The sequence below is a fragment of the Emydura macquarii genome, unplaced genomic scaffold, assembly GCF_026122565.2.
Source record: "Emydura macquarii macquarii isolate MOO-44397 ecotype Brisbane River unplaced genomic scaffold, CSIRO-AGI_Emac_v2 contig_691, whole genome shotgun sequence".
Lineage (NCBI taxonomy): Eukaryota > Metazoa > Chordata > Testudines > Chelidae > Emydura > Emydura macquarii.
The window spans coordinates 3,390,311-3,413,295 of record NW_027130828.1 but is presented as its reverse complement, the minus strand read 5'-3'; the positions used below and the strand labels follow the sequence as shown (position 1 = coordinate 3,413,295).

Below are 22,985 nucleotides of genomic sequence, written 5' to 3'. Positions count from 1 at the left end.
ATTAATACCCAATACAAAACAAATCCAGCGGGAAAAAAAAAGACAGATTTCTCAATAAGAAGATATGCAAAACTGCCACAGGATCAAAGACACCTAGACACAGAACAGTGTGTTCACAAGTCACCAGGAAGTGTGAACATTTAATTTTTTAAAATAAGGTAGGCTAGCAAACAATACGATGATGCACCACACCAACTGAGCAGGAGCTAAGTTCTGATCACAAGCCCTTACTTCTGTCAACCTGGGTAAGAAACGTTGCAGGCCAATTTCTCCCTGTTTTACAGCACAGAGATTCCACATAAAGGAGTTCCCTTTTCTCTCTGGGGTGAAAGGCCCTTTTATCATTCTCTACAGAGGCAGTATTACAGTGAGACAAGTTCACCTCCATGCCCAACACACCAACCCAAGTGACTGCTGGGCACAAGCAGAGGGCGATGCTTTAGTCACGGCCGAACCACCAGCTAACATTCCCGCCCATGCCATGCCCATGACAGGTGCACACCTGCTACGGAGTACGCATCCATCCCATGCACAAAGCAGGGCAACAGAATTTAGCACCAGGATCGCTTCCTGTGCCTAGACACCGCCTGCTCTAGGACTCTAAAAGAGAGAGAGAGGGGTCTCATCACAGCCCTGCAAAGTCAGATGCGCAATGAACCCCCCCTATGCTCACCCCTCCCCCCCCCCCACAAATCCCAAATGACATCACAAAAGACTGAAGAAACAGACAGACCAAAGAATCACCTTCCCAATCGAGTGGTGCCCCAGCCTCCCTGGCTGCCCCCATGCACAAACAGCCCCTTCTCCCCAGTCCCCCAAAGGGCCATTTGTATCCACACTCGGCCTCAAAGAGCAGTGCCCCGCACCCACCCCCCATTCCCATGCACCCAGTTCCCCAGCCTCCAACCATCTGCAGCGTCTCAACACCCCCCTCCCCCACATGGAGCCTCCTGCAGCCCGCTGCACCCAGCCCCCCTGCAGCCCGCCCGGGCTGTGCCCGGCTTCTCAGAGACCCACACATCCGACCCCGATGTCCTCCCGCCCACGCAGAGCCCCGTCCCCCCTACCGGTGCGCCCTGCCTGCCTGTCCTCACATGCACCTCCCCCCGCCGTGCACCGGGACCTCCCCCTGCCCCCCCGCCGTGCACCGGGACTTCCCCCTGCCCCCCGCCCGTGCACCCCGCCTTGCACCGGCACCTCCCCCCGCCCCACCCCGCCGTGCACCGGCACCCCGCCGTGCACCGGCACCGTGCACCGGCACCTCCCCCCCCCCCCGCCCGTGCACCCCGCCGTGCACCGGCACCTCCCCCCCCCCCCCGCCGTGCATCCCACCCTCCTCGTTGCCCCACACGCCCCTCCCCCCGCTGCCCGTGCACCGCCCCATCCCCCATCCGTTCCCCTCCCCCGCCCCTCTGCACCCGATCCCCCCGCCCCTCCCCCCGCGCCGGTGCCGTGTCCTGTCCTTGCCCGCAGCGCCCGGCGCAGTGGGGGGGGAGGGGGCAGCGGCCGGTCCCCCCCCCTCCCCCGGGGCTGTCTCCGATCGAGGCCCCCGGCCCCGCCGCCCCCTTACCCGGCTCTCCGCCACCCACGCTGCAGCCCCCGGCCCCGGCCCGGCTCCGCTCCCCCCGTCCGGCTCCTCCGGCTGCGGTCCGCACGCAGCAGCGAGCTGGGCTCCAGCACGTGACCACGCCCCGCGCCCCCATAGGCTGGAGCTGCCGGGCCACGCGAGCCCGCCCCCTCCCTGCACCTGAGAGAGAGAGAGAGAGAGAGCGCGAGCGCCTTACGCTCCCCACGTAGGGGTGCCGGCCCGCGCAACGCAAACTACTTAACCGCCGGCAAAGTTGACGTAAAGCCCTCCAGCTCCGAGAAGCAGGTTCCACACCTGAGTCCATCGCGCCTCGCCCCAACGGCGGAACCCCGCCTGTCTCCTGCCCCGCCCGACTTACGGAGACTCCGTATCTCTGCTGGCAAGGGAAGGCCGGGGCCGCACCTGAGACGGTGCCTTACGCAAAATCCGTAACTTCTCAAAGAGGTCAGTGTCTCTTACGGACTTTCCGTAATCCGTAACGCTCTGGGCCCGCGGTGCCGCACCTGAGAACGCGTTTCTTGTGCGAGCTCGGTAGCCGCTAGCGTACGTCATGCTGCGTGGCTTGCGCAACTTTCGTACCAGACCTGGGGGAGTCCCCTCCGCCCTTCCCGGGCGGGCGGCAGGGACAGTCAGGGGCTGAGGTGAGGGGTGGGATGGGGCGGGAAGAGGCGGGATGGGATGGGCTGGGGGAGCCGGGCTGGGAAGGGGAAGGGGACGGGAAGAGGCGCAGGTCGATGGGGGGAGCCGGGCGGGGAAGGGGACCGGGTGGGGTGGGTGTGAGGGGCGGGAAGGGAAGGGAAGTGTGGGGCGGGGGCAGGTGGATGGGGGGAGCCGGGCTGGGAAGGGGACGGGACAGGGTGGGGTGGGTGTGAGGGGCGGGAAGGGAAGTGTGTGGGCGGGGGCAGGTGTAGAGGTAGGTGGGAGCAGGGGCTCCTCAGAGCCAGGGAGTCCCCATCCCTTCCCCAGAGCGCAGGGCAGGGCAGGGCAGGGCGGAGGGCGAGCGGCCCTCCCTGGTGAGCACTGAGGCTGGAGGGTCTCTCCTGTATACGGCCTCTGCCCTCCTTCACTTCCCCCTGCGGCATTGCCATCACCAAGAGAGCAAAACCACAAGCCTGGCTTTAAAAAGCAGCCTGTTCAATAACCAAACCCAATAGAAGTTGGTTTCTGACCACTGGCTTTCTGGTTCCCCAGCAGTTAAGGGCCATGTCGTCTAGCATTTCCAGACAACCGCAAGGACTAACGACTTTCTGTTCTTTTTTAGTTAAAGCTGAGGTTCACGCATAGTCACTTGAGTGCTGGAGCTGCAACTTTAAGAAAAAGAAACCAACATCATTAGACTCACGGCAAACACAGGGATTGAACCATTACCAAGTCCCGTTACTGAGCACCAGCCCTGTCATGCAGTTGTCACTGTACAAGCAATATTGTAAAGACAGTTACATTTAAATGTAGAGAGGTGAAGGCGCTTGTCCAAAGCCCCACAATGAGTCAATGGTAGAGTGAAGAATAAAACTGAAGAGTCCTGACTCCCATCTCTCTTCTCCAACAGCATGCTGCCTTTCTATGATTTATACCCAATAGATAAATCAATATCAAGTAAGAAATGGATGTAAATCCAGATAAATCCTTCAGCAGTTACTCATACGTAGATTTCCAGATCAAGTCGTCTCCAATCTGTGCTTACCCTCGTAGAGCTCTGTAGGACTTATAGCATTCATTGATCTCCAGTTCTTTCATTGGAATTCAAGGCAAACCCCAGCGTTCTCTTGTTCGGGTCAACCTCTGGCTTTCCTGCAATAGTTCTTCCTAGCCCAGGTCATCTGTCCATTCTAGAACTTCATGTACAGAAGGAACACTTGGGAGTTACCATAACCACTTCAGATGTCTGTCAGGCTGTAGAGACCAGCTTAATCAAATGTGTCCTTAAAGCTCTGCAGAAACTGTAAGTGTGGGTTATTTTTGGTGCCTTTTTGATGGAAACCTTCGTTTTTTGCTTCAGTGGGGTTACCATAGGTTTACCCCTAAAACCGGTGGAAACCTAGCCAATATTTTTAAATTTGAGAGCCTAAAGTTAGGACCATAAACCAATAATTAGGCACCTAAGTAAGATTTTTCTGAAGAGCTAGGGACGTCAACATTAGAATAATGTTTGTGGCTTAGAAGAAGAAAAGAAGAGTTCTGTAGCACTTTAAAGACTAACATATTTAATTTCAGCAGGCATAAGTTTTCGTGGGCTTCAGCCCACTTCCTCAGATGCAGTTGGTAGAAATAATACAGCAAATATTGGCAACATATATAGGAGGCAACGTGTACATGTATGTATAGGCCCACGAAAGTTTATGCCTGCTGAAATTAAATAGTTTGTCTTTAAAGTGCTACAGAACTCTCATTGTTTTTGCTGTATACAAACTAACACAGCTACACCTCTGGAAGAAAAAAAAAAAATCGCTACCATTGCTTTAAAGTCTTGGGTTAAGATTTTCAAATCAATTAAAAATGTCTGGATAAACCCCCTGAATTGCTTAGAAAATTTCAGCCTATGCTTTTTCTAATTCTATTTTGAGAAGGGACAAGAAAATTGTCGATAGAAAATCAAGGACTGGTCCAAGGACTTAGTGCGAAGAGATGGTAGTTTTATTTGAAATTGATGATTGCAGATGAAGACATAGCAGAAACGGAGACAAGAGAAAGGATGTTACAGGAGATAATGGAACGGAAGGGACAGCAAAAAGAGGGTGAGTGACTGCACAGAGGAGCAGAAAACCTAGCAAAGAAAGAAAAATCTTCAGGAGACGGTCAGTGTGTTTTAAATAATGGAGCTTTTGCAGAGGTGGGACAGAGAGATTTTCAGCTATGGTCTGAGTTATATGTTTTATGAAATCTCCTGTTTTTCTGTTGAGTTGTGTTCCCGTGGGCTAGTACTTTGCCAAGGGCAAAAGCATTGAGGGGAGGGGATTGATGGATTATTTTAGAATATAGGGGATTGCAAGAGCTTTGGTGCTGCAGTACAAGGGTATAAATTTAACAAAGGAAAGAATATCTGAGCTTTGAAAGAAGCCATTTAACATCTTTCTTTAGGACTCTGTGGGGAAAAAGGAAGAAAGCTGCATTTACAGGTGTAAAGACACTCCAGTGGTGAGGATTTGAATTACACTACAAGGAGTACTGGTGTTAATGAGGGGTTATCATCTTGATAGAGGTTGAAAGGTATAAACTGAAGTAAAAATATATCTTTTATTGGGGTGTAGAGATTTTTTTTTTAATATATGGCTGACTATAGCGGAAGCCATATGCATGCGTCTCCAGGCAGAATTTGTCCCAAAAGTCTCATATAGGGCCTGAACCTGCATTCCTTGTTTACTCAAAAATCAGGAACTTCAGTGGGAATGTTGAGTGCCCAATAATACTTCTATAATGCTTTACATGTTCAAAGCACTGTACAGACAATTCTCCCAACACACTTACATGGTATTATCCCCATTTTACAGATGGTGAAACTGAGACAGAAAGGTGAAATTACGTGTCCAAGGCCACACAAAGAATAAGTAGCCTAACTAAGAATAGGTTCTAGACTTTGTGCTCACTCCACCAGACCTTACTTCATACAAGGATGGGATATAGATAATATAGAGAATTAAAACTGATATCATTGGAGTAACTGAAACTTCGTGAAATAAAAAGTGATTGATACCTGTGGCATGAACACAACCAAATCTGAAGGATAGTTATTACCTCTGAAAAAATAGAGTATATGAGTTTAGTTTCCAATTTGGATTTGAATTGAAAAGGATAATGGGACTTTCAAAATAGATACGTTTGTGGAAATGTAAAGAGAGGGGAAAAATCCAGTTAACTTTCTCTGAGTATGCTGTTGTGCCTTGTTCTGTCTGTTTCTATCTCTTGGATTGTCAGATCCTCAAGGAAGGGACTTTGTTTTTTAGATTATTTTTAGGTTTTGTACTGCAACAAGTATGTAACTGGAATATAACCAATTATAAATAAGAGTAACACAAATCCAAGATGCTAATGCAGAGAGAGGTCCAATGAGATAGTTTCTGGAGATTTAGGACACTCTACCACAGATGTATTCTGAACAAGCATATGTGTCCATCTGAAATTACAGCAGCACAGGAAGATTTCACTACATGGTTCTTAGGAGTAGCCATTTAGAAGTCCTAGGAAATGAGGCAGATATTGTAAACAAAAACAATATTAATGAACACATCTAGTGACCATATCAGATTTGAAGTTATACTTGGAACATGTTTAAACATAGTGTTTCAGAAGTGGTAGTTTTTAGTTAAAAACACACCCACACAAAAGTTAACATTAAATAGAAATTTTACCTGGGTGTGCGCGGAGGGGAATAGAAGAAACGCAAGACCGAAAAGGAGAGTAAGAACCAGAAGAGTTAAAATTTTAAATAAGCGTAAATATTTTTTTAAAATGTAAAACTCAGACATACAGATGGATGCTTTATTAGGAAATGATCAAATAATAATAGTACCTGTATAGTGCTATACAACATCCAACTGCTCTACAAACATAACTAATGCTTGTAGTAGTCCCGGAAGGCAGATAAATTATCATCCCCATTTTATAGATGTGGAAATAGACACAAAGTGGGGACCCTGAATGAGTCTTGAGATTAGCGTTCAGGAGTTCCTGGCTCCCAGCTCTGTGCTTAGATAATGCTGCTTCAAATAATAAAGGACTGATAAAAGTTTAACAAAATGCATATTAGTGCAAAAAAACACACACCCTTAATGCAAAAATCTGAACAACTTTGTATTTCTGTTCTTTATTACTTCAGAAAATGGAGAACTAGACATGACGTCTAGTAGGCAAAAAACTAGATACAGCTCTCTTTTCCAGACAGGTGTCATTCTAATTTAGTTGGGTGTCTTGAACTTTTATTTCTTTTATCTGACTAGCATAACAAAATGCATCAGAAAGAGGAACTACACACAAATCTTGCTCTTGGGAGTAGTCCCAGTGAAATCAGTGGACCTGATCTTGAACTTGTTGAATTCAGTGGAACTACTTGCATGAGTAAGGCAATCAGCAGAGTTTAGCCTTGTGAGTTGGTTTGATTAGTGTAGTGCACTGTATATACTCTGTAATCTGATGCAGAAATTCACCTACCGATATTAAGTGAAAGAGAGAGATGGGGCAGCAGCTGGTATATATTACCAATATAGGAAGCCATTTTCATGAGGACCAGAAAATAACAAAAAGGCAGAGGGTGGGGAAAAAGGGGCTTTATAGAGGGTTGCCAGTTGTCATTGATTTTATGTTTGGAGGCAATGGACCAGACAGTGAAATCTGCAATGAGACAGCCCCAAGGATCAGTATAAAGTGGGTGATATAACAACAGCTATAAATACTGTAGTGAAGACTAAATGGCTATTAGCTATAATAAATGGGGTGCGGGGGAAACACTAAGTGAGCAAATATGATATGTAATCCACCAAATTAAGGGTTTGGTGGTTTTTACAGACAAATGAGAAGATTCAAATAGAGCTTAGGGGAAGAGGCATTTTTAATATATTCTTCTTTATAAAAAAGAAAACTCTATTTGAGACTGATCCATTATCCAGTGACCTAAGATTCCACGTTCGGCCTTCAGGCTCTTGTGTGCAATTCCCACTAAAGTTAATAGGATGTGTGTTGTATCTGAGGGCAGAGTTTGGTCCAGAGGCTTAGTTAGAGTGTTGAAAGTACAATTCTTAATGGGGCCCTTTCAGGAGGATTATAAAGCCCATACCTAATTTTAAGCATGTGAGTAGTCCAGTAGACTTCACAAGGACCAGGAAATAACAGAAAGGCAGAGGAAGGGGAAAAGGGCTTTAAGTGCCATCTTACTAAATTCAGCCCCCCAATTTGGGAATATACATAAATATCTGCCTAACTTTTTTTAAGCATATGAATAGCCCCACTGATGTTCCATAAATATAAGTGGGACTACTCATGGTTAAAGTAAGGCACATGCTTAAATACCTTCCTGAACTGGAGCCTGAAATTAGAAAAATGGCAAGCCAATGCAAAGCACTTTGAAGGAAATCTCAGTAAGGCATGAAAAATCTACCTGTCTTTAATGACACCATCAACAAAAAGTTGGTTGCAATAACCACACACTAGAAAATATTGTCCGAGGCAACTTTTCCAACTTATAACTCTTTTTTTTCTTTTAAAGTTATACAAAAGTAGAACAAGTTTGATTTGGAGAAAGAAGTCACCTGAGAAACCAAAGGAGAGGAAGAAAGCAAATAGGGACAGAAAAAGAATGTGGAAAGTACATGAGTCAGATGTAACTTGGCTTTATATAGAAAAACCCCATATAGAGCAGAAGGTGAAAAGTCACTAACTGCAAGATTTGAAATAAAGGATTATAATATAAGCCATCAGAGAGAGCAGGAGAGTAGGTGGAGAGGGGATGAAAGCTGCATTCAGGAAGAGTCCTGCAAATGGATACTTCTCAAAGTCTGAAGTGCAGTACACTGCTTTTGAACATAGTTTGTCCATCTTTAGAACAGGGATAATAGGACAGCAATATTCTAACGTCTGGTCTATCCCTAAAACTTGGGTGGATATAGTAAAAATCCACCTTGGGGTTAGATCGGCATAGCTATGTTGCTAAAGGGTGTTGATTTTTCACACCCCTGAGAGACATAACTACATCAACCTAAATTCTTTTCTTGGCATGATGTGATCAGCTGAAGTGCTCTTGCACAAGTCCCTAGTTTTGAGGGTCTGGGTGCTGGTGGCAGGGTGTTTTCAACACAGAGAAGCTGTAAATCTGGAATTCAGTTTCCCAGTTGCTCAAACAGTCTGAACTTCAGGGTGTGGTACTAAACTCACTGGTTCACTCAGGATTTTTGCTTGAGTGGGTGATTGTTAGCAATCACCTTAGTTTGTTTACACTGGGTGCTGTACAGAATAAGTGCAAAGACAAAATGTTGAAATTATAAGCCCTTCTCCCTTCCACCCCAAAAAACCAATCTGGATTTAGCATGGAAAGTCTAGAACACCCTTAGCTACAGCCATGCTGCCAGGCTTGTCTTTATTATAACCTAGTTTCATCCCACTCTACCACCTGTTTGCCACTAACAAAAATAAATGTGGTGTACTCAGTAAGTAGGGGAGAAATGTTTGTGCTGAATATTTGCTTAATCAGATGCCTTGTTTTTTTGTTTTTTGTCAAACTATTAATGAGAATCCAATTGAAATTAATAAGGACAGGGTGCTGATGGGCCACCTGGCATTTCCAAATCCTTAACGTCCCTACATTTTAATTTGGAAAAGCAGGGCCTGATGTACCAGCTCACCTTCACTGTTCCATCTTCTTGTTGATGAAAACTTCTGGAGTTTTCTCTTCACCTATGGCACCCTCAGAGGACTTGGAAAATTAATGTTGGGAGTTGTAGGACAGCTCTACTTCTCAGCTAGTCTGTGCAGTAAAAGGCAATATACTGCAAGAAGATTCTGCATTGGAATGTGGATCTGGTGAGCCTGAGGCTGTAGGTTCCTCAGCAGTGTTTTGTAGATACTTGCCTTAGGTGGTCAGGATTCCCATAATTGAGTAATGCTATTAAGCATCTCACAACTGACCCCTGGTCAACTCCTTTACCCATTTGAGTACTTTTCTAAACAAGGCCAGAGAGAATATGTACTGTATTGCTCACCTGTAAATGTCCAGAAAAGGGCTGGACTGTATGAATATGCATTAGGATCGTCTATGAGCAATGTCTGAAGGGCTTCCTGAGTCACTTTTAAGTGTATTAAATTGCAGTGCATAGTTTTAAGTAAATGGTTTCATTGTTTTAATCATGGAAACCCTGAATAATTTACATTCGTGGTCAGCAGCCAACCACTTTATCTCAGCAACAGTGTAAATCAACATGGTCAGTAGTTACTGAACTAACAAGAGAAGGCAGATAATGAATAAACTGGAAACCTGGCCATCCTTTGTATCATGTGGACTGGACACAACATATATAAATATAGGGAGGCTTGTACATGTGGCAAGTAGGCAAATATCTTTGGGAATATTTGTGTCATTATTAAAGGATTGATTGTATAGTCAAAGGGCTATTTTTCTGAGGAGGGATGCAAGTAGGGCAGAGAAAGAGAGGTCATGAGGGTCCCACAGTGGAGTGATCCACGAGCCTTTCTCCTCTGCTTTGAAGTTTAGGGCTGAAATGCTGTCATCATTCCAAAGGGAGAACAACGTGGATGATCTCTTTATTGCTAACCTATGGCATAACTTCGCAGGACTAGTTCTCTGAAAAGAGGCTCTGGAATAGAAGGGGTTTTCCAGGTCAAGGCTGAAAGCAAAATATCCCCTATAAAATGAGCCTCTGTACGGCACCCATGTTTTTTAAATTATTTGGCTCCTCTTTAATGTTTATGCTGCTTTCTAAAAATAAATCCATCTTCCCTCCCTGCAGGTGTTGAATTTAACATCAACAATTAATGGGCTTTTTCATCCCTAACTTTTGGGAAGGATGTCCTCCCATGAAGCAACGTACTCCCCACTCCTCCCTTCTTGTCCCAGTCCAAACAGACAATCACCTTTTTGTGCCATTTTTCAAACCACTCTCTGCTGCACGCACACCATTGCCTGAGAGGAATGGAACCCTCTCAGCTCTGCACTATTATTGTGAGTATCACAAACACCTTACGACCTATTCTGCAGTATTTTCAGGGGTGAGACAGGACTCGCACTGCTGAAAATTGCGATGTTACGGAGGCTGCCCTGCTACAAGCCATAGAACTAAACAATTCCCATTTGCTGCAGGCTGTCATGCAACATCTGAAGTTGGTGGAGCATCACTTCTTGTCCCAGGAAACAAGTAGTGACTGGTGAGATCACATCGTTATGAAGGTCTGGGATGATGAGCAGTGGCTGTAGAACTTTCGAATGCAGGAGGCCACTTTCTTTGAACTTTGCGGAGAGCACTCCCCAGCCCTGAAACATACTAATATTCGCTTGAGACCAGCTCTGACAGTGGAGAAGAGAGTGGCCATCACTCTGTGAAAGCTAGCAACGCCAGACTGCTACCGGTCAGTTGGGAATCAATTCGGAATCGGTAAATCCACCATGGGAGCAGCTGTGATACAAGTGTGCCGGACCATTAATAGATTTCTGCTAAGAAGGGTAGTGACTTTGGGAAATGTGGAGAACATAGTGGAAGACTTTTCTGCATTGGGGTTCCCAAACTTTGGGGGGGCATAGATGGCATGCACATCCCTATCGTAGCCCTGGACCACCTTGCCATGAGTACATAAATCGAAAGGGATACTTCTCAATGGTGTTGCAGTCCCTTGTGGCTCACAGGGGGCACTTCACCGACATCAATGTCAGGTGGTCTGGAAAGGTGCATGATGCACGCATCTTTAGGAACTCCTGTCTGTTTAAAAAAACCAGGCAGGCACTTTCTTACCTGACCAAAACATAAATATTGGCGATGTTGAAATGCCAATAGTGATCCTGCCTACCCCTTGCTCCCCTGGCTAATGAAGCCCTACACCAGGCACCTGGACAGCGAGAAGGAGTGTTTTAATAATAGGCTCAGCAAGTGCAGAATGGTGGTGAAATGTGTTTTTGGATGTTTAAAGGTGCGCTGGTGCAGTCTGCTCACTAGGTTAGATTTCAGTGGAAAAAAAAATCCCAATAGTTATCTCTGCCAGCTGTGCGCTCCATAATGTCTGAGACAAAGGGTGAGAAGTTCCCATTGGGTTGGGTTATGGAGGCAGAGGCTGGCTGCAAATTTTGAGCAGCCAGATGCCACTGCAATGCTGAGAGCTAATCACAGAGTGCTGCACTTCAGAGAAGCATTGAAAAGCCGCTTTTGCAATGAGATACAACAGTAATGTGTGTTGCTTATCTGTGCTGTGCTTTCACTTTGCATCCCTTACCCATCCACCACTGAGTCAGTTTTCCCCTTCTGCCTCTGATCCATTTCCCTCCCCCCAACTTACCCCTCCCTTTATTTCCTTGTTATCAATAAATAATCAGTAATGAATTGTAAAGCAGTACTTTCTTTTTATTTGTGATCCTTCACGGGGGGGAGGGGGGTATGGAAGATAATGGAATGTTCCGCATGCATTGTGTGGGGCTAGGGATACAGAGCCCATTTTTGCTGTGCACACACGAAAGAATCACATTACCATTCCTTAAAGAGGCCGTCATGTCTTTCTGCTCCCCTCAACTGGCAAGGAGTGCAGAATGTATCAAACCATGCTCAACCTCCTCCTAGACTGCTTGTGGGTGGGGGCTAGGAAAGAGAGCGTTAGCTCAAAGTTTTGCAGGTGCTGCAGAGGGAATCTGTCTTGCCACCAAGCTTCCTGAACCTCAATCAGAGGCCTCAACAGGTCTGAGTGATCACGCATAATATGCAGCATCTCTTCTTGTGTTGAATGCTCAGACTCCTGTGCCACCTTCCTGTTGTCCATGTTCAGTTTGTCAGATAATGAAATCCTCCATGCACTTAGCTCTGGGTCAGCAGCTGCAGAGGCGTTCATTAGCTCATTAAACATGTCGTCCTGGTCCCTCCTCCTCCTCCCCCCCTCCTTTCTTATCTGTGACAGGTGCTCTGCAGGAGTATGAAATTGTGGTGTGTCGAAGGTCACATTGTCCACTGTGAGGGAAGCAAAGCATAAGATACCCATTGTTAACTCATCCCATGATTGAAAAGCCATGTTACAATATAAAAATAAGCCCCCTGAATATACCCAAGGGAAGGCTACAACCGCATACCATTGTCTGACTATTGCAGGGGTCGAAGTGCTGTAAGTAAGGGGCGAGTGCATCTATGTTAGGAAAATCCTTAGGGCCCATGCTGCACAAGTCCATACTCCCTAGAGAAGCATGGATGTCAGGCTCCCATTGATCAGGCTTTTAATAGCCGGTAGAAAGGATGAGGGGTGGCTATGGGTTAACCGTCTCTGGGGGAAAAAAATGGGAACCCATTTGCGGATGCCCAAGGCCCATAGCAACAGCATCCTGCTTAGGGACTTGTGGTGTGCTGAATCAAGAAACCATCTCCAGCAGTGCAATAACACACACTTTAAAAACTTTCTTGGGTGGATACTGTAAATGTGCACCATCTTCCCTAGATAACCATGAGTGATATCAGCCTGCTGAGTGTCACGCAAGCAGAATGGGAGGATTTGCTGCAAGCATCTGGCTATGGTGTGTTCTGCAATGATGCCCGCACAATTAATAAGAGTAGCGGGGGAAAGTGTCCTATCCTGGTGGAAAAAATAAGGCTGCCCTCCCAAGAAACTTTCCGTAAAGGATTGCAGAGTATCTACATGAAAGCTTCCTGAAGATATGCATGGAGGTTTCTCAAAGCATCCTGTGCACATAAATAATCTTTTCTAGAGTGAACCCCATGCTTAAACATATCAAGTATGAGGAAGCACAGTCCAACCGCCACACTCACCACTTTCTCCTGTTGGTACAAGATTCTGGACTTGGGATATAACAAAAGACATGCAATTTGCAGTACATACTCACCAGATGTGCCTTCCCTGGCATCCCGGTCAGTCATGGTTTCCTGCATCTGGGTGGGCTGCTCCTGTGTTGCAAACAGCTCCTGGATTTCAGGGAGAAGGGATACCCCATTCTCCTCCTCCTTGTCCATAGATTCATCCTCATTCAGCCTGGCTTTGGATTCCCCCAAGGTATCAACTGAGTGGTGGCATAGTGGTGGGGTCTCTGCCGAGAATCACATGCAGCTCTTCGTAATAGTGGCATGTTTTTGGTGAAGAGCAAGAACGAGTGTTAGCTTCCCTACTTTTCTGATAAGCCCACTTCAGCTCTTTGATCTTAATGCAGCACTGCTGCGTGTCCTTGTTGTGCCCCTTCTCCAACATGCTGTGAGATATCTTCTCATAGATATCCAAATTTCTTTTGCTAAGCCAGAACAAACTCTTTGCCACACAGACTGATGAGATCCAAGACCTCAGGTCAATTCCAGGCTGGAGTGTGTTTGGGGCGTGCAGTCACCATGATCAGTTGTGCTGGCAAGCTCTCTCCATGCTGACCAAACAGGAAATGGGAATTCAAAATTTCCTAGGGCTTGAGAGGAGGAGCTGTTTCCTGTTTAGTTGGCCACAGTGCAGCAGACCATGAATGTGCAGAGCGGTCACAACAGAGCGTTAGGGGGTACCTCCCGGAGGGCAATGACGTCGATTTACGTTGCACTCTGCCTACACTGATGCTCATTCGACCCACAGAATTCGACTTCAGCGCTTTGCCTCTTGCAGAGGCGGTTTCATTAAGTCAAATTTTACCGCAGTTTAGGTCGGTGGAACTGACATGCCAATGGAGATGTATACTTTATGTAGTCAATGTAAGCCACATTCCGTTGACCTACATTGTCAGTGTAGACCAGGCCAGAGTGAAGAATTCCTTTTGTCCAGATCTGTTTTCATCAATGAAAAGTGGAGAGTTGTCAGGGGACCTGTGTAAAACGCACAAAAAAACCCCTTGAACTTTGCAAGATTGGTCCCTATGTTTTTAACTGTTTTTAATGGTTTAATCTGATTTTGAAGGCAAACATACATATTAAACCTGAAAATGCTAATCAGAAATTGACATTTTAATGAATTTTTGCTATGCATGCATATTTTATGTATATTTTGCCATGGATCTAATATATGTTTGTGTACATAAACAGATATACCTTGCTTTGATTGCTCTTTGCTACATGCTTTTGAGGCTGCTAGACTCCCCTTTTCTTATTAGGTTTGCAGGAGATTGAATGGTTTTTATTAACCGATTGAATAATTCCTATTCGACTGCATTGTTATGCTCTCTTGCTTATATGATTATAGCTGCCTTTCAGCAGTTCTGCCTCCTGTGCCCATGGTATCTCTTGATGTGCAGCTTTCCTATCATTTAACTCAACAAATAAATGTAAAAAGCATATTAAATACGGATGATGAGAGAGTTATGACTTTTTATTTATCCCGCTTGCCATTTGATGACCTAAATGTTTTCAGCTCCTCTAATTACTTATTTAAGACCTATTGATTTCTCAGGTTTCTGCTGGGAGGCCTTGTGGAGTTGTATGTCACACAAATAGCATAATAGCTGCCTGCAAATTAAGGCAAGCAGACAGAATGCTGTAGTATTACAATAACCAGGCAGAAGGCTTATTTTAACCCAAGTTCCAGGTGAAATATTTATGTATTGATTTAAATACTAAAGAGATGGTGTCCACACTGCTGTGAAAATGCAACTATATCTCATCCAGCAGCTGCATCTTAGACCTGGACCTTCCCCAGCTAATCCCCCTAAGATGTTCTACAGGTATTCATCTTGGTGGCTTAGGGCTGGGGGTTAGTGAAGCAGATGAGTAATTCTGTTGACTTCAGTGGGATTATTCATGTGACTAAAGTTAAATACGATTATAAGTGTTTGTAGAATTGGGGCTTAATGTAAGTAGTGAATGTCTTAGAAGTGGAGCAAAGGTGCTTCCCAGTGACTCTTCTGGGATAACTGCACACGTTATGGCTATCAAAATTTAATGTGAAAGTAAAAGGCATAATGTATGGTGCTGTTTTGCTGCCCCTGGAGCTGTATGCTGGACAGAGTTGCTAATACAAATCATACATAATAATTTTTCTAAGGCTTCACTTGGCTTCTGTGCATAGCACTTCTCTGAGGGTGCGTCTACCCTGCAGCAGATCATGAAATTTTTAGCTCAGGTGGACATATGCACACTAGCTTTGATGAAGTTAGTGTGTTTACAAATGGCAGGTGAGCCACAGCAGCACTGATAGTGGCATCCACACAAGTACTGACCTAGGATTTTGGACAGCATTGTACTTGGGCAGCTACCCTGTGCTTCTGCAGCTGTGCTGCTGTTTTCAGTGAACTAGATAGATCAAAACTAGTATTGGTACATCTATTTAAACTTGAAATTCCAGCTGCAGTGTAGACATGCCCCAAGAGAACACCGTTTTAGTTGTGGCATGAGGGGCAATCTATGTAAAGAATTCCTGTGTGGACCTGGACAATTCTCGGTAAAATGCTTCTCAGAGCAATTTTATTTAGGCTGAGTATTAGGACTTCCACAGACCTACAGAGGAGCCAAAGCCTATTATCTGAATCTTTTGTGGGGACTGGAGGTGAGTTGTTAGTAGGTCTCTTCCATATAACAATGCAAGGGGCAAAAGGATGAGAAGATAGGGGCCTATGGGCTAGTAGCTGAAACGCATGTATGTGGGGCTTCTGGTGCCCTTATTTTGGAGATTTGGAGTATGGGCAATAAAAGTTGTTTTGACTAAGCTGAACAGGGAGACAGGTGAACTTACAACTTGCAGGCTTCTATTAGGTTCTTTATTATTCAAGCCACCACTTTCAGGTCAAAATAATCCATACAACAGAGTGTATGAGAGAAGCAGTTAGCCCTAATAATTTAATACGTCTTTCCTCTCCAAAATCTTTTATAGAAGAGTGAGTCAGCTGTCACCAGGTCTCCAGAAATCTGGGTGGTGTGTGTGTTTGTGCGTGTGTGTGCGCCCTAACAAAGTCTAGAGATGGAGTGCTACAAAGCTTGTGATTCCTGATTCCTTAAATGAAGTCTACAGTAGTGTCTGAGTCTTCCACACAGAGGAGATGAAAATAGTTGTGTATGTGAAGGGTCTGTTTTTGATGCATCAGTGGGAGTTATGTGTAATATGGGGAAAACAGATCACATCTTCTGAGGAAGTTTCAGAGAATTCATATATTAGATTATGTGGTGATTGGAACAGGCAACTGGATGCCTGGATTACAGGACCCCTGTCTCAGATCTACAATTTATTTTTGGTGAGTGACCTTGGTTTAGTCCAGTGTTTCTCAATTAAATTTGGCCACGGAACCCTTTTGAACTCCATAAATAATTGCAGAACCCCACAAACTCTTAACAGTCTTCAAATGTCGAAATAAGCAAAGGTCAGCATTTCTCAATTAAATTACACTTACACTGGATACCCTCCACCGGAAAATCCGGGACATCTTCCCTTTTTCGGCGGCGCGGAGAGCAGCTGCTCGCAGAACCCTAACAGTGTTCCCGCGGAACTCCAGTTGAGAAACACTGGTTTAGTCACCTGACTCTTCTGTGTCTCAGCTCACCCTGTCTATAAAAGGGGGATAATAATACCGATCTCATAGAGGATTTGCGAGCCTTACTAAATTAATTTTTTGTAAAACCTTTTCAGCTAACAGGTGCTAAAGCAGTCCAAATTATCAGTGGGAAGGAGCAATAGTCTATTTATGTAGCTTCAACATTTCAATGCTTTTGGAGCAAACAATACTCCACATCAAACCTTTTTTTAAAAAAATAAACCTTCCTTTTTAGTGCATTTTCCCTTTCAGGCAAAAGTGTTTGCTTAGTGAGTGTTGTTTTGACAGCACCCAGGTGGGACTGATGAGGTGTTTCATCTTTCTTTTTCTAATAAAAATCCAGGAAATTTCTTCTGAGATTCAGCATAGGTTCCTTTTCATCTCTGATCACATATTCACATTTAACCTTAACTTGAATATTTTTCCCCCCTTAGCACAATAATAAATGAAATGTGAGAACAAGCATTATTTTGGAAGGATACTTTCCTATTGAGAATTTTACAATTGTTTAGAAACAGTTTCATTTTGCACAACATAAAACTCCAATTCCACATGAATGTTTCTAAACAACTGTAAAATTTCAGATGGGGAAGGGGAAAGCAAAAGATTTTCTCCTGTTTTATTTCAGCTCTGCTGCATTTTTGCATCTTTCAGTCAGTAGCCAACCTGCACATCAGCACTCCCACAGGATAACAATCTTCCAGGCTTATGTTGCTTGTACCCTGAAGCACAGCTGCTCTTCCCTTGGGATGCACAGAATGCAGTCAACACTACTTCTCTATTCTGCAATCACTAATTGATGTCTGGCTTGGTAACTTCCAGCAAGGTCACAGAACTGGCAGCTCCAAAAGCAAAATATCCGACTGAAAATTTAAAGGGAAACCGCAGGGATATTTAAAATGGTATCATGCTAACTTTCTCCTTTTTAGGAAAAAAAAATCCATCGGCATGTTAATTGTAAGGGCTCACTTTTTACTGATGCAGTAATCCAAGATTTGGAACCAGTGCTGATGTTAGTGAGAATGCAGAAGCTAGCTCATCTGTCAGTCTTCTCCTCTGGGTTTGTGTATAATAACCGAATGTACAGAATGCTGCATTCTCCCTCCATGTGATGCTGCTTCTCTCTTGTTTTCCATTCTAACAAGACATCAACACTCCTAATTATAGTTCAAATCTCTTAAAGGTGAAAAGATTTTTTTGTTTTTCCTAAGCAAGTGTAACTTGACCTTTTCAAGATTTTTCTTTACAGATTGCTTGTTCCCATGCTGGCATTGAAAGGCACTTACAGTGTGTCTTTGTAAGAGGGCTACAAAACACACATTCTGACTTCTGAGAGCTGACATTCTGATTAATCAGGTACTTGATTATCTGAAAGTTGATGGAAAGTCATAAAAACTAAACTGTCATTTGCCAAATACCACAGTCTGTGTTACAAGAAATATCACAAATGGCATTTACTTGTTAAACACAATGCAAAAAAGGCTCACTTGCTTTGAGATAAAGCTTCTGTTATAATGCCCCCTTTTAACACTCTGAAGTCTGGCAGCAGCATCCAGGGGGTATTGTCAGAATGAGACTGTCCTGTTTTCCAGCTCCAAATCATGAGGTCCCAGTGTCAAGAGTTCTGTAGTTGACGTTTGAGCCATTTTAAGGATATTTAATTTAAGAAAAAAGGGTATAAATTATTTCCAACAGGGAAGAGGAGGGGATGGTTTAGCAGTCTTAACTTTCATGTTTGAAATACTGTTGGAAGTCTAGGTTCAAATCAGCTCAACCCTTCCTCCCTTCTGACTTAGACAAGTTAAATATCATGCAATTTAAGGGGAGATTTTCATAGGTACAAAAGGCAACTCCTAACGGTGCCTTTGAAAATATCCATTAATGTTGGAGGAGTTTTCTGCTGAAACCTTAAAAAAACAAAAAAAACCCAAGGTCTTCTCTGTTTTGCTGAGGCGTTACAGATTCAAAAAGGTCTCTTCCTGCCAGAAACAGAGGATGGAACCCTTCTGGGGATATGTAGGAGGAGGGGCAGCCTACAGCTGGAAGTATGATGTTTGGGAGGTAAAGGAAGTCTCTGATCCTCAGGTGTTCGGTGGAAACTGTTCTTTCTAAGGATTTTCAAGGGTGGATGGTTGAATGCCTTTCTGAGGGTTATCTTCAGCATTGCCCTTTCAGGATAAGAGTAATGAGTTGGAGGATGTTGGTGTAGCAACAAAGCTATTGCATTGACTGTAAAAAGCTAAAAGGCACATTCCCTCTAAAGTGGACCAGAGCAGGATGCGGGCTTTAATTTTTTATTAAGAAGAAAAAACAAATTCCGTATGAGAGCTGCCTTCACTCTTTCCAGGGAGTATTCACTGCATCTTAGAGCCCTGAGATCTGGTACATTCCTTCTTGGCACTGAGACATAAATGAATATAGTCACTGTGTTATGCAACCCCACCACTATATCCAGTCTCACATCTTCTGCCTTTCCCCTCTTTAATTCTTCAGATTATCCTTTTCATGTATCCTCCATGTGCTTCCAAAGGTTGAACCTACTGATGAATACTCCCCTCCCCTTACCCCCCAATAAACCTTGGTAAGTGACCCACCCTGACTTTTGTCACAGATGCTGGTCCTTCGCTGTGATGCTGAACTATTCTGTAGCTCACCTGCCCAGCAGCCTGATCCTTCTCCGAGCTGCCAAACCTCCACCTCCAAACCACTGTGTTTTTCCTCCTGTAAGTCCCCTCCAATCAAGAAAGGCAAATCCTGTGGTCCTGTCCCACCCAGTCCCCTACTGTTGATGCTTTCTGCTGTCCTCCATCTGCTCACAGATAACTAGTCCTGAGCATACTCCTTATATAATGCATCACCTTCACCATTGCTCCAATTCCTGACTTTCCTAACTCTGAAAATTCCATGTGTCCTGAAATTAGATGTCATTTCAAGGGTTAAAGAGCTTGAATGCTTTCCAAAAGTCTGGAATTCAAACCCTTTGCTTTTCAGGGAAATCTCTGATCCTCAGCTCCTCAAAACATGTACATAAGGGGGTACTAACTAAGCCAAATCTGCATTTTTCTTTGTGGGCAAACTGGCAGCCTTGAAATCTCTGGCAGCAGCTGTTTCCAGTTTTATGTCCTGATTCAAATTTGATTAGATCAGCTCTAGGAGCTACGTGGGTTTTGCTAAGAATAAAATTCAATCCCCAAATTGAATCTTCTGGAATGGAGACTGTTGTTTTACTCTGTGATCCCTTGGTAAACGATACAAACCCAGTATTCATGGACATGGGTTGCTGTGGAAAACTGGACAGTGTTCAAGCAGAAAAAGTCCTCTCTTAGGCAGAGACTTACTTTTGTACCCTGTCTTGTGTTCTGGTAATTTAGAACATCATTTGGCCTATGAATTTCATAGCTAAGATTCAATGTGTGGCATTGGCCACCTCCTTTATTTCTTCCTGTGTGCGTCTGTCATGGGTATAACGGGGTGCTGCATTTTAAACCCCTTTTGGTCCCACTCATGTGCTCCTCTGGTGACAGGTTGTGCTACCTTCTCCTCTCTCCGGATGGAATCACATGATCCTATCACTCCTGGATACCCTTTAGGTTTACCACCCATGAAAAAATGACTGGCCCAACTGTATTCAGCACCTGCAAGCTCTTGGGGATCTTGTGCCCAGTGACTGATTAAATATACTCAAAACACCTCCATCAAAACAAGGTATCATTTATTCATCTAAAGATACGTAGCATTTAGAGAAGCAAGTTAAAACAACGTAAGCCTTCATGACCAGCTCCTACCTGAACTTTTCCCTTTCTTTGCAAGCTTTAATAAATTCAGACACCCTTCCTGAATTCTCTGTGTCCTTTCTGCGGCATCTTCTCCAAGCAGCTGCTGTCCACTTATCCCTCTGTCCGTCTTACTCTCTAGGCAAGAGTTTTTAAAAAGAGGGCCAGGAAAAACAAATGAGATTTTATAGACAAAATGGCAACAGCTGCATAGATCACCACAGCACAAAATGACATGAAGACACTATAACATTAGACAGTTGTCAGGAGGAGGAACAAACACTGCTGACCAGTCCAAGACAATGAGGGTAATTTGACAATGAAGACATAAGAACAATTACATATATGGGGGTAGTACTTTAGTCAACTACTGAATGGAAAGCCAGTGGCCAGACTCAGAGGATGGAGAAGATCTGGATCTCAAACTAAGACCTGTTACTGGAGTAGAAGTAGAGAGGGCAGTCAATCTTTTAAAAAGTAGAAAGGCACCAAATTCGGACAACATTCCAATGGGGTCCTTAAGGTAGACTTGAATACAGAAGTTTTGATAGGCTTCTTACAAAAAATATGGGAAAAAGGAAAAAAAATACAAACAAATGGCCATACATGGTAGCTGTCAAAGAAAGGAGACCTCAGTCAGTGCAGAAACAGGAGGGGGCATTCAATTGCTATTCATCTGAAATAAAATGCCTACAGTATTATCCTAGACAGACTAAAAAAAGCATTAGATTCCAGACTAGGGCAAGAACAGCCAGGGTTCAGACAAGAAAAATCATGCATAAATCAAATAATAACACTATGTATCATCATAGATTGAATGGCAATGACCACTTTACATGAATGTCATAGATTTCTAAAAAGCCTCTGATGCAGTGGACAGAATAGTCTTATGAAAGTGGGTATGCCATTGTGGAATCCCCCAGAAATCTGTGAATGTTGTTTAATGCTTCTATGGAGCTATGACATGCCAAGTAATACATAACAGCAAACCGTTTAAGCCATTTGAGGTAACTACCAATGTCAGACAAGGATGACTTGTCACCCAGGACCTTCCTACTGGTAATGGATTGGGTAATGAGAGACACCACAGAACAACCAGGATGTATACAATAGACTCATATGCAGAAGCTAGAAGACCTCAACTTTGTAGATGACATCAACCTGCTGTCCCATACCCAAAACAAGTGATCTCCAGATCTGTGTACAATTAATAGGGGTAAGAATTAACACAGAGAAAACGAAAACCATGAAAATCAACACACAACCAAAAATCCCAATAACATTTTCTAGGATTGACATAGAAGAGGTCAACCCTTTACATATCTTGGCAACATGATAAGCAAAACAGGTGGAACAAATAAAGACATTAAAGACAGAATAGCAAAAGCCAGACATGCCTTTGCAACTCTAAAGCCAGTCTGGAGAAACAGAAGCCTTGCCCTTGGAACTAAACTCTGAATATTTAACACCATTGTAAAGTCTGTCTTACTGTATGGTCCAGAAACATGGAGACTTGGAGTCTAGATAGTAGTATAATCTTCACAAGTTTTTATAAAAAGTCACCGTAGACAAATGCTCAACGTCAGCTGGCCAGAAAAAAATCACAGATGAAGAGCTTTGAAGGAGGACAAAACAAACTGATAGGACAGGAAATTATGGAACAAAAATGGAAATGGCTAAGATACACATGGAGTACAGAGCTAAACAACATAACAAGACAAGTACTGGATTGGAATCCCCAGGGCAAAAGGCAACAGGATAGACCATGGGCAACTTGGAAACACAACAGAAACAGAGCTGAGATTGCAGTGACCGACCACCAAAGATGGAAGGCAGTGGTGAAAGGCCCTGTGTTCTGTATGGAATAAAGGAGCATAAATAAGAAAATGAGTTCTTTTGAATTTGGGCTGTGGCTTGGGAAAAAGTAAAGCTGGTTGTGTGGATGGAGCCAGATAGGTGGCATCTCTCAATTAATAGCTCCCCCATTGTTCCCATAAGGTTCCTTGGTACTTTCCCTGGAAAGATCCTGTCTCCGTCAACGTTTAGTTTCTTCTTTGTTTTTTTTCCTAACAGCCTCCTTTGATTTAAGTCTGTGTAGTCAGACAGAATTATATGCGGCAGGTAAACTGAGGTACATGCATGAAGAACAAATTACCTAGAAAGATTGTGGACTCTCTGACCCTGGAGGTTTTAAGAACAGGTTAGATAAACACATGTTAGGGATGGTCTAGATAATACTTTGTCCAGCCTCAGTGCTGGGGACTGGAATAAATGACCTGTTGAGGTCCCTTCCAATCCTACATTTCTAAGATTCTATGATTATTCATACAAAATAATATAGATATCTCCCTCATTCTTCACAGTGGTATTTAGTATTAACTAAGGGTGAGATACCACAACAGTCCTCCAGCTCTTGCAATTAGTTTAGGCATAAAAACACTCAAATGCTCAGTGTGAGTCTCAGACAGGCAGAGCTAAATTCTCTACCTCTTGAAAATAG

General features: G+C 44.0%; 1 protein-coding gene and 1 long non-coding RNA gene across 10 annotated transcripts in view; one reads left to right on the top strand and one right to left on the bottom strand.

Moving 5' to 3' along the window:
• Positions 1 to 1,677, bottom strand: part of STRBP (spermatid perinuclear RNA binding protein) — an 83,819-nt gene extending 82,142 nt beyond the window's left edge. For all 3 annotated transcript variants that reach the window (XM_067541728.1, XM_067541725.1, XM_067541727.1), the window contains exon 1: positions 1,571 to 1,677. The gene's annotated coding sequence lies outside the window, so the exon portion shown is untranslated. The remainder of the gene's footprint in view (positions 1 to 1,570) is intronic.
• A 137-nt stretch (positions 1,678 to 1,814) lies between these two features.
• Positions 1,815 to 11,616, top strand: LOC137148753 (uncharacterized). 7 transcript variants are annotated; one of them, XR_010918574.1, is made up of 6 exons: positions 1,815 to 2,032; positions 2,850 to 3,530; positions 4,246 to 4,323; positions 4,667 to 4,795; positions 10,039 to 10,250; positions 10,389 to 11,616. It is a non-coding gene; the product is annotated as an uncharacterized lncRNA (long non-coding RNA). The 7 variants fall into 7 exon arrangements; XR_010918571.1 differs by having other exon boundaries at positions 4,153 to 4,323; XR_010918572.1 differs by lacking the exon at positions 4,667 to 4,795.
• Positions 11,617 to 22,985: the final 11,369 nt, after the last annotated feature.